This window comes from Castanea sativa, chromosome 8, assembly GCF_040712315.1.
Source record: "Castanea sativa cultivar Marrone di Chiusa Pesio chromosome 8, ASM4071231v1".
Lineage (NCBI taxonomy): Eukaryota > Viridiplantae > Streptophyta > Magnoliopsida > Fagales > Fagaceae > Castanea > Castanea sativa.
Window position 1 is genome coordinate 37946743 of NC_134020.1, and position 14016 is coordinate 37960758.

Genomic DNA, 14016 nt, shown 5'->3' on the forward strand with positions numbered 1-14016 from the left:
CACTAATGTTATCTGGTTTACGAAGTTCCAAGACATTAAGGTAAATTGACTATCTATATGGATTCAACACACTCATAACACTTCATTTTTTTTGTGAAACAATTATGTAATTAGGTTTGGTTTCAAATGTTAAGATAACATATCAATAGGATCAAGTTAATCCTATTGATGTTAGTTTTGAGAAAGATAAAGATAAGCACCAAGTTCAAATATTAATACGATCAGGGGCGGCGCTAGTCTATATTCAGGGGTTCAAATGAACCCCCTGACTTCAAAAAAAAAATTATATATATAATTTCTTTTTTTAGTTTAATACTTAAATTTATTTTTAAAAATATTTTTGCACACCCTGAATTAAATTTTGCATATTTTTATTACTAGTATTTCAAACTCTAATGTGGCGTTTGGTACGAAGGAATTCACATTACTCTTGGCATCTAGATTCCTAGGAATGTGATTCTTAGGAATCACATTCCTAAGAATGTAGCTATTCCTAAGTTTGGTTTCATTAGGAATATCTTAAGATTCCTAGGAATGTGAGATGATAATGTTTGCTTTATTCCTAGGAATTTTAAATGAATCATTTATTTTTCCTATTCTATCCTTAGATTTGAATGAACTACCAAGTCCTTAAAAAAATATTCCTCTAAATAAATAATGAAAAACCAAATATAAACTATTAATTATGAAAAATTCATTAAAATTATAGTCTAACATTTCAAAATAACAGGTACAATACAAAAATAACTATTTAAATTCTCAAATGCTTTTATTTTTAATAATAATTTTAAAAGAGTTTAATTCATAATAATTTGTTTTATATTTTATCTTAATTGCTTAAATGATAATAAAAAAGGGTTAAAATTGTCAATTTATAAAAAATACAATTTTCTTTAAGCTTGGGAGTGTGGATTCCTACCTGTTTTAAAAGGAATCCACATTCCTACTAAGAGAGGAATTCACATTCCCCTAGCATCTGATTCCTTAGCGTGATTTACAACTAAACATAGGAATCTTTAAACATTCCTGGGAATCCTAAAACATTACCCCGTACCAAACGCCACATAAGAGTAAAGAGCAAGTATTTGTGAATTGTAAGTCACTCTTTTTTATAAATTTATATTATATATGTGAATGTGTCTAATATTGATTGTGTGCATTACTTTTTATTATAATGTTATTTGTGTAAATTATGATATGTGTGGACGTTTGTGTGTACAATATAAATTTATATAATTTAATAATTAGGAAATAGAAATGGTTTGTTATATGTGTGTGTATTGTTATCATGTTATAATAACTTTTTGTTATAAAGTTAGTAAAACATAAGAAAAAAAAATTGTAAAGTTAGTGTTTGTCCAAGCATTTAATTGGTTAAGTAGACATGTGGTGTATAATTTTATGTATGAATAGTGTGGTTGTGTGCATCAATAATTAATACAAAGCTAATGAGTTTAGTTTAGTCATTTAGTTTAAAATATTCTTATAAAAAAAATAACAAATAGACAATAACAATTGCATAAAAATAAAAATGTTAGATAAACTTAACAAAATAAAATAGTCATAGGCTCATAGCTACCCACATTGGCAATAGATACCCATAATGAATTATCATATAACAATTAAAAATTTGAGAATTTGTAGAAGAAAATTGTAAAACTTCATGTATTAATTTTTTTTGTCCACAACTCGATATATTCAAGTTCTTTTTTTATTAAAATTTTTTAATGACCCCCCCTAAACAAAATTCCTGGAGCCGCCACTACATATGATCAAGTTAATCCTATTGATGCTAATTTTGAGAAGATAAAGATAAGCACCAAGTTCAAATCTCATCATCTCAAGATCAAGATATGACCAAGTATCTAGAGCTACTATAGAATATTGAGATAGAAATGGATACAATTGAAATTTAATCTTCTTGTATTTAAATTGTTGTTATATCTTTTCAGGTGTAACAGATGATGTGTATGAAATATATAAAATAAAGTACTCACATATCTACATATTTAGCCTTTCTTTTATGTTATTTTGTTACTGATTATATAATATCTTTGTGTTGTAGGTAATAAGAGATTTACATGCAAAGTGGGGCTAAGCCAATTGAATCAAGCCAACTTTCATCCAACCAGGCATGAATTCAAGAGAAGACCAACCCAATTAAATTTAAGTCCTAGTGGAGTAAGGAATCAAAGGAAATTTACACCAAATCCAAGTCCAATTCGGATTATGATTCCAGCCTACATATCAGTAGTATTTTTGGCATAACTTTCGGCTCAGATATCCAATTGAGATGATTCGAGTTGGACTGGAAAGTTAACTTAAAGGGCTACAACTTTGTAGTTTACCAAAAGTCCAAATTCTGATGTTAAATGGGCCAAAATTGTCGGTTAAGTGAAGCCTAAAAATCTGGAATTTTCTCCAAACGGGAATAGGATTCCTTGACCTATTTAAAGGCTCTTTAGGAAAAAAAAAAAAAAAAAAAAAAAAAACAAAAAAAAAAACAAAACAAAACCAGAGAGGAAAAGGGGGTGCCGCATAGAAGAACTTGTTTTGGGAGTCATTATGAAGAGGAGGATCTGAGGACAAAGGCGAGAGCTTCATGTTGATCAACTAATTCAGATGAAAAACATAAGTTTTATTTGTTTTCTTTTCAATTTTATTATGAACTAAATTTATTTTCTAAAGCGTTGATGTAGTCTAGCAATGAACACACAATTTATATTCTGAGTTATTTTATTTTTATTATTTCCATGATTGAGTGTTTAATTCTTATTCTTAATGTGTACTATTTTTTTTACGAATTATTGTTTGATCAATTGAATTATAATGAGACCGAGAGGTGATTTGTTATTTTAGTTCTATAATTAAACATTATTAGTTGAGCGAAAGTAGAGATGCTTTACCGCGATTAGTGTGATTTTTTCAGAAAATTCAAAGTACGTAATGAGTCTCCAATTAATTAAATTCACATAGAGATATGGAATTGTTAGTTGAAGATATTTTTTGATATTATTCAAGAGAAGATATTGAATACTTAAGGAATTTTTAATCATCAACGGGAGATTATTAGAATTTAATAATTAGGAAGAATAAATTGTGTGGGATTTTTTAGGTGAAATCAACCGCTCTAGATCCATTCTTATCATATTTTTACACCTTTAGATTTTTGCATTTTTGTTAATCTTTTATTCGTAGATTTATTTTTATTAAATAATTTAATTTAACTCAGATAGTAGAACGTTCCATTTATTCTTGATTTTCCAAATAGTAATTAATTTAGTGAATTTCGGTATTCAATAACATGGTTAATCCCTATGGGTTTGACATTCGTTTTCTAAAAACACTTTACTACTTGTTACGATTCTGTGCGCTTGCAGATTATTTTATGCAAACAACAGATTTACATGTATAGCTATATAAATATTAATGCAAATACACTAGTTTTGGTCATTTAAGCCAAAACCAATTACCCAACTTTATTTTGGTGGTATCAGAGCCTTCTTCGGCTAACGCCGGCCAATAATCTTTTAATCCTCTAACAAAGTCTTCCACTGCTTCCAACCTTAACTTATCTACTAATATCTCATCATCTTCCTTTCTTCTTCCCAATTTTCCTCAAGGGATCCATGCCAAGTTAGATGGCAGCAACTGCCTTAATTGGCTCTCAAGATTTCTTCCTGCCTTACGCAGCAATGGACTGATGGGTATTGTTGATGGTTCTGATCCATGCCCACCAAATTTTTTAGTTGTTGCTGAAGGGAAAAAGACTCTTGATCCTGAATTCACTCTCTGGACTAAGAATGATCAATATCTTCTTAGTTGGATCAATTTTACTCTCTCAAAGGACGTACTGTCTACTGTTTTTGGACTAGACACTTCAAAACAAGTGTGGACTTCACTAGCCAATCGCTTTGCCTCACAGTCTCACTCTCGCATTACTCATTTGAAGAGACAATTGCAAAATTTAACTCAAGGCTCCAAGACTTGTTCAGAGCACTTGCAGACAGCCAAATCTTTGGCTAACCAACTAGCTGCAATTGGTAAACCTCTTCCTGAAGATGATCTCATCTCATATGCACTCAATGGTCTCAATCCTTCATTTAACAACTTCATCACATCTTTCTCTCTTGCTACTCAAGATAACCCATTAAGTTTCGTTGACTTTAGAGATGAACTCTTGAATCGTGAAATGTTACTCAACCAACAAAATGTTGTTGTATCTGATGCAACAAACTTCGCTTTGTTCACCAATAAGCCTGAATCTCATCAGATTCCTCCCAACAATAAGATGCAGTACACACCCAAATTTCAACTGAGAAAATTCACTCCCAAACATGCTTATGGAACATCTGATTCTCGCCCTAAACCTTCTCAAGTCAATAGTGGTGCCCCTTTCAATAATGGTGAACGTGTTCCATGCCAAATTTGTGGCAAGACCAATCATCAAGCCCTTAACTGTTATCATTGCATGCACTACAACAAAATGTATTTTCAGTGACGAAAAAATTCATCACTAAAAGTCCAGTTTTTCGTCACTAAGAACCTTTAGTGACGAAATCGGACTTTTAGTGACGAAACTCATTTCGTCGCTGAAACCCCGTCACTAAAAGTCCTCGTGACGAAAAATTTCATCACTAAAAGTCCAATTTGATTTTTAAAAATAAAAAAAAAAACTTTTAAAGACGAAAATGTTTCGTCGCTAAATGTTTTCCTCACTAAAAACACCTTTCAGTGACGAAAATATTTCGTCACTAAAAACACTTTAGTTTATTAGATCATATTTAGTGACGAATAATTTCGTCACTAAAACTATTTTCGGGTACATATAGTGACGAAAAAGTTCATCACTAAAACTATTTTTAAGAAAATCCAGGCATATATAGCGACGAAAATTTTCATTACTAAAATCATTTCTTACAAAATTTTGCTAATTTAGTGACGAAATATTTCGTCACTATGGATTACTTCTACCAAGGAAGACATCCTCCAACGCAACTTGCAGCTATGGTGGCTCATACAAATGTTGCCTTTGAAGATCAAAAATGGTTTGCTGATAGTGGTGCAAATGATTTTATCACCAATGAACTTGAAAATTTGACAATTCAGCAACCTTTTGAAGGCAGTGACACAGTAGAAGTGGGAAATGGAGCAGAACTTGCTATAGAAAACTCTGGTTCAATCACTCTTTCCTCTTTTTCTTCAAACTTGCATCTTAAAAATGTCTTACATTGCCCAAATGCTTCTGCCAACTTACTTTCTATTCAAAGAATCTATTTAGATAATGCATGTTACTTCATACTCACCCCATCTCATTGTTTGTGAAGGACCTTCGAACACGTGCAAATCTCTTGGAAGGGAAAAGTGAAAATGACTTGTATCCACTACGGCTTCTAAGGAACTCTCTTCATGGCAATCAAGCTTTTATTGCTTTGTTAGGAATAAAAACATCTTCGTTGGTGTGGCATTTTAGATTAGGTCATTCGTCTTTTGATGTTGTTTCCCGTGTTGTTAAACACAATCATTTGCCCCTTTCTTGTAATGACTTTAATAAATATGTTACTTGTACTTATGCCAATTGGGAAAAAGTAAATGACAACCATTTCATTCATCTACTTGTCTCTCTACTACTCATCTCCGACTTGTTCATACTAATATTTGGACTTCACCTGTCCAATCTGTGAATGGATGCAAATATTATGTGGTTTTCATTAATGACTTTTCACGCTATATTTGGCTCTATCCTCTTTATAATAAATCTGAAGTGTTAACATGCTTTGTCAAATTTAAATTATTGGCAGAAAATCAATTATCTACAACTATTAAACAATTGCAATCTGATGGAGGCAGTGAGTACACCTCACTTATCTTCCAATCATTTCTCACCAAGCATGGCATTTTCCATCGAAAGTCTTGTCCATACACTTCATAACAAAATGGTCTTGCTGAAAGAAAGTTGCGACATATTCTTGAAACTAGATTAACACTATTGGCTCATTCTCATATTTCAAATAGTTATTGGGTTGATGCTTTTCTTACAGCTTTTTATATTATTAATCGTTTGCCTACCCCTATTCTTGATCATATGTCACCCTTTCTCAAGTTATACAATAAAGAGCCAGATTATAACAATTTGAGAGTCTTTGGTTGTTTGTACTATCCACTTTTGCGTCCTCAAGGCCTTCATAAGCTGGAATATAGATATAAGCCTTGTATTTTTATTGGATATAGCTATGCAAGTTACAGGTGTCTTGATCCTATTACTAATAAATTGTACTTATCTTGGCATGTCATTTTTTATGAGAGTTCCTTCCCAGCCAAGGATAAAGCTACTTCACATTTGCCTTCCAAGATTCATGCATTAGGTGATGTTCCTTTCCCCTTTCCCTTTCCCTTTCCTCCTTATAATACTTTCTCAAATCTTCCTTTCTTTAATTCCTTCTATAACACCTCCAAACTCTCCATCTACAATGCCTACTCCTGATTCTGCACCAGCAAATGAACCACTTGTACACGACCCACCTACATCTCCTACTCCTCTGCCACCCTTACCTTCCATATCATTATCACCACAATTACCACATTCATCTCTAAGCCTATCAACCTCTACAAGATCTGATGCACCACTTACTCAACCCATTGTTCCTCATCCAATGCTCACTCGTTCTAAAATAGGTTCTCTTAAGCCCAAAACATTTCCTAACTATAAATTATTCCAAACTACCAAATACCCCTTCCAAGGCCTCCACACTACTATCCAAGATTTTGAACCATCATGCTATAGCAAGGCTGCTACAGACTCACGATAGAGCGCAGCCATGAAGCTAGAATTTGATGCCTTGATGTCCAATGGCACTTGGACCTTGTGTCCTCGCCCTCCAAATCATAATATCATTTGCAACAAATGGATGTATACAATTAAACACAAATCTAATGGCTCAGTAGAAAGGTTCAAGGCTCGATTAGTTGCTAAGGGGTTTGACAAACGAAGTGGCGTGGACTACACTGAAACTTTTAGCCTTGTAATCAAACCTTCTACCATTAGGATTATATTGGCTTTAGCAGTCCATTTTGATTGGGAAATTCGGCAATTGGATGTATCTAATGCTTTTCTTCATAGGAACTTAAGAGAAGAAGTGTTCATGGAACAACGTCAAGGGTTCATTGATAATGCTCATCCTGATTTTGTTTGTAAGTTGCATAAAGCTCTCTATGGCTTAAAACAAGCACCAAGATCTTGGTTTACATGACACTCCACCTTCTTATTAGAGCTTGGATTTAAATTTTCATTAGTTGATTCATCATTATTTATCTATGCTTGTGGAGCTGTCCGGGTTTACATGTTAATTTATGTTGATGACATAATCATCACCGGGACTTATGTTCCCATAATAAGTTCCCTCATTTGCAGCATGCAGCAGGAGTTTCCTTTAAAAGATTTGGGTTCTCTAAGCTTCTTCCTTGGCATTCAGGTTTCTCGCACTCCAAAGGGCATGCATATCTATCAAACAAGGTATATTTCAGATTTACTTACTTGCACTCACATGGCTGATGCAAAACCTTCCAAGTCACCTTGTTCTTCTACCTCTAAGCTCTCTAAATATGATGGTGACTTACTAAATGATCCTACTGTCTATCAGCATATTGTTGGCTCCTTACAATATTGTACTCTCACTCGTCCAGAGATTGCTTTCTTAGTTAATCAACTCTGTCAGCACCTGCATGCTCCAACTTCAACTCACTTATCAACTGCAAAGCGTGTATTACGCTATCTTAAGGGTACACCTGATCATGGGTTGTTCTACTCTAAAGGTTCTCTCCAACTTAATGCCTTTTATGATTCAGATTGGCCTGGTAGCGTTGATGATCGACGCTCTACTTCTAGATTTTTAGTTTTCCTTGGAGATTGTCTTATTTCTTGGAGTGCTAAGAAACAAGCTGTTGTTTCCCGGTCTAGTATTGAAACTGAGTATCGTTCCTTAGCCATCACCACAGGAACTTTCCTGGTTATGAATGTTGTTTCAAGAAATTCAGATTCCTTTTAAGGTAGCTCCTATGCTATGGTGTGACAATGTCAGTGCACTTGCCTTGGCCTCTAATACGGTGTTTCATGCCCGTACTAAACATATTGAAGTTGACTACCATTTTGTTCTCGAGAAGGTAGTTAATCGCGACATCATAGTCAAGTTCATCACACTTGATCAGGTTGCTGATATTTTTACCAAAGGATTGTTTTCATCACGTTTTGTTTATCTCCAAGCTGATGGTTGTTCAACCCCCATCACCTTGCGGGGGGCTGTTAAGATAACAGATCAATAGGATCAAGTTAATCTTATTGATGCTAGTTTTGAGAAAGATAAAAATAAGCACCAAGTTCAAATATCAATAGGATCAAGTTAATCCTATTGATGCTAGTTTTGAGAAAGATAAAGATAAGCACCAAGTTCAAATCTCATTATCTCAAGATCAAGATAAGACCAAATATCTAAAGCTGCTGCAGAATATTGAGATAGAAATGGATACAACTGAAATTTAATCTTCTTGTATTTGAATTGTTGCTATATCTTTTCAGGTGTAACAAATTTACATATATAGCTATATAAATATTAATGCAAATACACTATTTTTGGTCATTGAAGCCAAAACCAATTCCCCAACTTTATTTTCATTAAATAGTTCACAATTTTGGTGACCTTTTGGAGATGGAAGGAGAGTGTACAGCCCACCTTTTTTATAATAAAAAAAAATATTCTCAATTTTGAGACCTTTTTACCAATTGGGGGTGAGCATTAGTATTGGAGCTTGTAAATGGTATATGTTAGAGGAGTTTAACATCAAAACCATAAAAGTGTGCATTTCCAATATTGTAATTGTAAAAAAATTTACAATTGTGCTACAGTAGCATCTTATTTATATGATGCTACTATAACACAATGGTATTCTTAAAAATCATTTTTTAATTGTCTCCCTCCTACTGTTTATTAATAATTCCAACAAAATTTATCTCGCATACTTTTGGGTTATATATTTTATTGTGTAGATTTATTATTTTAATGTGTTGTACAGAAAAATAAAAGTTGGAATGCTGGGTGTATTGTAAAATGGTATGGTATAATTGATAAAGTAGGTTTTGAGATGGTAAAATATAATTTTTTGAAGAAACCGGATGCAAATGCTCAAGCCTAAGCTTGATATTATGTGGCCAAGGCCTTAAAGTTGGCCCTGAGACTTAGTAAGAAAGATCATTGTAATTTACCAATCAAGTCCTCATTTTATTTTTCTTTAAATTCGATGGATACAAAAATGGAGAAAAGGGAACACACAACGTCATTGAGTTACAAGACTTTTGGCCATCAAATATTGACATCGAAGTGTGTAGAAATAGACTTTGACATTGGAACACAACTTTCTTTGGTAATATACATACATACATACATACATACATACATATATATATATATATATATATATATATATATATATATATATTTATATATGTAGGCTTTGATTGTCTCACACTCTCTTTATACATTCTTCATACACCTCATGTATTAAAATGTGGATAATTTGGTTTAAAGATGGACATTGTGTTTACTGATTACACATCAAAGAATGTAAAATAATAAATTTTTCTTTTTTTAAAGAAAAGATAGAAGAAAATAATAATTTTTCTATACAAACAAAACTGAGAGAGTAGAGAAGGGTGCTCCAAGACATGAGTTCAGCAAGACAAACATGGGGTGAAAGAATGTAGAAAAAGAATGAGGTAAATGATGAATCCAAAAAAAAAAAGTGGAGAAAAAGGATAGAATTCCAATGGCTTAGAAAAGATGACTTTTTCTTGGAGCAAACACAATAATAATAGAAATAACACAAAGAAAAATTAAATAATACTTCTGAATATTATTAATTTAAAAAGAAAAATTATATAAAACTATTTGAACTGAAGCGTGACACTCGCTCTCTTTAAGGAGATTCAAGCCCTTGGTTGGCTAAAATTTTTAACCGATGCAGACTTTCTCTAACTTATCTCCCCCAAGATACAACAGCCCGACAAATGTCATACAATTAGAACAACCTCTACAAGAAGTGTTCAAGCCCAAAACTCCACCAGAAAGAACACCATATATTCCTTACCAAAAATCTCTCTATTTTTTAGTGTGTAGCATGGAATAGGTCTGAATGAGTCAATGTATAGGTCCATAATTATGATGTAGTGAGTGTTACAAGATTAATTGTTGAACATAAATCTAATGGGATAATTCATTTCCATTTTTGACACCTCTCCCTTCACCTCCCCCTTGTGCACATATCTAACTTAATATCTAAATCAATACATATCAGCTCATTAATCACCACAATTAAAAAGAATAAAAGAGTTTCTCTCATTTTCAATGTGGGATTAAACATTCTACTAATTCCTTATCTTCCATATTAACTCTCATATATTTTTATTTGTAAGGACATATGAATCATGTTAAGAACATTTGTCATTTAGAATTGGATAATCCTATGAAAAAATGCATTTTACTTGTATTTGGGTAGATCTAGGATGTGTTTAATACTTTAAGGAACAAGAGTGCAAGTCCAAGTATTGAAACCATGCAAATTTGTCCAAGAAACAAGTGAAGAAATGTTGTATTTTAAAACTCGACAGATAGCATCTATTGAGGTTTAAAAGACTTGTTTAGCCCGATGCTCGACTGCCGCTCGATAGATAACCTATTTATTGAGATTTACAAAAATTAGTTTTTAAGATCTGATTTCACACATATCCATGTGTATGTATTTAGGATTTCTTTTCTCACACCCCTAAACATATATAAGGATTATTCTAAGGGTTGTCTCACGTGCTGTAAATAGATGAAACTTGATGTAAAAGTTGTGTTCAAGCAAATTGTGACCGGAGACAGAATTTGTCTTAGTTCATCTTTATCTTAAAGAAGCTACTGCATTTTTACGCCATAGGGTTTTGTAACCTAGGAGTTTCGTGATCTTCATCGTGTTGATGAACTGATAAACTTTGCAGCCAATATCCTTCTCAGGTTGGTATATTAGTCACGTACTTGGATTCGAGCAAAGGAGTAAGCCTCGTACTAAGTCCGCGCATCGATTGATTAGTCACGTACTGGGAGCCGTGCATTGAAAATGAGAGATTGTCACTACAGAACAAGTCCAATTGTGTATTAGGGTAAGGATTCAACTGTAAGTTGGTATAAGGTACTGGGATTCCTTTACTTGTAACCGCTTGTTGTGATAATAGTAGATTTTCGGGAGTGGTGACCTTCAAATCACCAAGTGAGATTTTTGTCTTGGAGGTTTTCCCCATTCGTAAACAAACCACCATGTGAACTATATTCTCCGCTGCATTTAACTTAGTTGGTGATTTTTTTGTGCTACCACGCGTATTGCATGTTAATTAACTTAATTAACTTGGCTAATTAATTGGTTAATTTATCACAAGGGGTCAATACATTTTTGGTCCATCAAGTAGTATCAGAGCGGATGCACTCTGATTAGGGTTAATCTTTACTGTGTGATCCATTGACCCTTGTTGTCATGGATAGAGGACATTTGTTGATTATATCTCCTTTATTTTATGGCACTAACTATGCATACTGGAAAGTACGCATAAGAGTTTTCTTGCAGTCATTAGATGAAAAAGTGCGGCAAGCTGTGGAGATAGGCTAGACCAAGCCAAAGGAAGCACCGGCTGATTGGGATGATGCTAAGATCAAAGTGGCTAACTTCAACAGTGGGGCATTGAATGCTTTATTCAGTGCGGTTACAAATGAGGAGTTTAAGAAAATGTCCTCTACTGAAACTGCCAAGGAAGCATGGACCATCCTCTAGACAACCTATGAGGGAACCTAGGCTATCAAAGATTTGAAGTTTCAGAGGCTTACTACAAGCTTCGAAGAGATCAAGATGGAGGAGGATGAGTCATTTGATAAGTTATATGCCAAGCTTAAGGACATAGTGAACTCAGCCTTTAATCTTGGAAAAATCATACCCGAACCCAAGATTGTTAAAAATGTGCTCAGATCTTTACCCAAGAGATTTCATGCCAAAATCACCACAATTGAGGAATCAAAGGATATTGACAAAATTCCTTTGAGACATTAATGAGTCTTTAGACGATAAAGATTCTAAAATGAAATCTTATATTACGAGGCCGTTCAAAAAGTTCATAAAGGATGCCAATGGTAAAGGATTTCACAAAGACTGCAAGCAGTCCAATTCGTCTCAGTTCAAGAACCAAGACAAAGGAAGGAAGGATGCTAAGGAAAGTGGTCAATACACTATTCCCTCAGGGCCTAAGTGTTTTGGGTGTCAAGACTTTGGACACATGAAACAAGAATTCCCAACGTATCTCAAGACCATTGGGAAAAGCAAGGCCCTTACTGCTACCATGAGTGACACCGAGCCTAAGGATGATTCGGATAATGAGGTTGATGAAATCCTGAATGCCTTCACTGCCACTGTAAATCCTACTAAGGGGATTGTTGAAGAAGTGGATGAAGAAGAGGACTTGGTGGAGTCTAAATTTGAGAAGATGGATGAACAAGATGACATCCATACAGCCTATATTAAATTGTACAAGGTCTCTGAAAAGCATAAGAAATTGTATAGGTTGGCCACCAAAAAGCTCAATGATGTGGAGCTTGAACGAGAAGAAATCTTCACGAAGTTTGATGAAACTAATCAAACTATTGGAGCACTAAGGCTTGAGAACAATTTCTTGGCTGGGAAGACCAAAAAGCTTGAGGCAGAGCTGTTCCAAGTCAGAGCTCAATTGGAGAGGACTTCTAGTGCAAAGCTTGATGAGATGTTTAGTGTTCAAAATTCTGCTTCTAATCGAACCAGTTTAGAGTATGATTTCTCTTCTCCTAATATTGCTTCTTCTAATACTACTATTTTTGTTTCACTTGCTAATAATATTGAATCTGAGAATAATGATGTGAAAACTGTTTTAGCTAGTGAGAATGTAGACAAGGGTAAATCTATCTTAGCACCCCCTAAGCTTGATAAGAAAAAGACTAAAAACTCTAGGGCTAAGAAGGGCAATACCCAAAAGTTTAAACAAAATAAGCAACATCTTTGTCATCACTGTGGAGCAACTGGACATACTCGACATAATTGTTATAAGTGGTTAACCACTCAACAGAGCAACAATATGATCTCATCTGGAAACCAAAATCAGTTTTCATCCTCTTTTGGTCATCTTGGAGATCTACTCAAAGCCCATATGTTCCTTTCGAACTTGAACGGTTTCAATTCTTCCCCCTTATCACCGGATCAAGGGTTCGCTAAACGGAAAGGTTCTTCCAAGGTGCGGAAGGAAAAAGGCTTGAAGTGATTTTGTCACTTTTCTCTCTCCCTCTCTTTTCGATTATGCATTATTTGTGTGTTTTGCTTTCTTGTTTTTGAGGCAGTCTAATTTTATGCTATGCTTTGTTTAACATGTTTTTGTTTGTTTGTTTTCAGTTTTGCTTTATTTTGCTTTTTCATAAAAATAAAAAAAAATTGAAAAATCAGAAAAATACAAAAACCGTGTATGTTTTGTGTACATTGGTACTTGTGTACCTTAGATGGCCATTGAAACGAAATTTTCTAAACTTTGTATCTTTTGTAGCTTAGATGAACATCTCTATGCACAACTAAGCAAGTGAGCTTTGTGGCTCGTGTTTGTGATGAGTAAAATTAAGTTATCTTTTGTACTTAACACTTGTATCACTCTTTTTGACATAAAGGACTAGAAAATCCTAAGAAAAATGCATAAATAACTATCTCATCACTGTTGCCCACCAATCATGAAATGACATCTGTATGCTTCAGCATAGCAAAAGTGCAATGTCAAAAGCTTAACATCATTAGGTATTTCTTCTCTCTCTCTTATATACCCATGCATGGTATACTTAAAAGAAAATATGCAAAGAAAAATAAAAGCAAAAATAATCAAAATGCTTTATATATGATTAGAAGCGTGTCTTCTGGGAGATGTGGGAGTTATAG